We start from the raw sequence: 1,007 nt of genomic DNA, 5'->3' as shown, positions 1-1,007 counted from the left end.
AAGTCATGCATGATTCATTAGAGTTATGATGAGAATGGTTAGGGGAGGAAGACATTTGATTCGCCGAATTTTGGTTGATCAAAAATTGATCAAACCTTTGAGATAAAGATTTCACCCCGGCGGCTATGTCATTGGAATTGTCAACTTGATATAAGCCAACATTCTTCCTTCCACCTAGATTTCTACCATTTTTAGAAGACAAGGATCTATGCATTGAATTCTCACTCATGATTTCATACAATTGTCAAACATCATTTGTATGCTTGTCAAGATAAGAACCACCCATAGAAGCATCAATCATACCCTTGTGATTATCCGGTAGACTTTTAAAAAAATATTGAACTAATTGCCATTTAGGTATGTCATGATGTGGGCACTTCCTAAGCAAGTCATTAAATCTTTCCCATGCCTCATGAAACATTTCCCCATCCCCTTGTGAAAATTCCCTAATTGAAGTTCTCATGGCATTTGTCTTTGAAACCGGATAATACTTCTTCAAGAATTCTTGATTTAACCATTTGGGACTTAATGACACTAAAAAGTGAAATAGTATGTTTATTACATCAAATAAAAATAGAGAACTTACCAATATATTATGAGCATCAATTAGAGCAATATATGTGGACTTAAGTTTTTAGATTGGTGATTCGATGAGGAAAAATCATTAAATTAAGACAAATAATTGCACTTAGTCAATATGAAAATAATATTAAGAGTGTCCCCTCTCAAACTAAACCCTAAAAAAAATACCCAAATTGAAGGTGTTCAAAACCACAAATCTGCATTTAGCTATTTCCTTTGCTTCAATTTACTTTTCTTTTTTTTTTTCTTTCTAATTATTATATAACATGTGGTCTGGTATGAACTATTTTAAGTTTAAGAAATAAAAACATAAGATCAAGTGAAGTGGAAGTAGTGAATTCATAGAGGGTAATGCTGTTTAGGCCGTGGAGTTAGAACTTCGACCTAATACTAGCCGAGTGATGAAATTGTTACAAACAGATTTA

The 1,007-nt window shown here is 32.7% G+C and overlaps 1 pseudogene; it reads left to right on the top strand.

Annotated features, from left to right (window-relative positions):
* Window positions 1-359: 359 nt before the first annotated feature.
* LOC132305662 (small nucleolar RNA R71) lies at window positions 360-458 on the top strand (annotated as a pseudogene).
* The last annotated feature ends 549 nt before the right edge of the window (window positions 459-1,007 follow it).

The sequence above is a fragment of the Cornus florida genome, unplaced genomic scaffold (genome assembly GCF_030987335.1).
Source record: "Cornus florida cultivar Cherokee Brave unplaced genomic scaffold, ASM3098733v1 CherokeeBrave_3.0.0_Hap2_Chr04, whole genome shotgun sequence".
Lineage (NCBI taxonomy): Eukaryota > Viridiplantae > Streptophyta > Magnoliopsida > Cornales > Cornaceae > Cornus > Cornus florida.
This window is presented reverse-complemented; position numbering and strand designations above follow the sequence as displayed.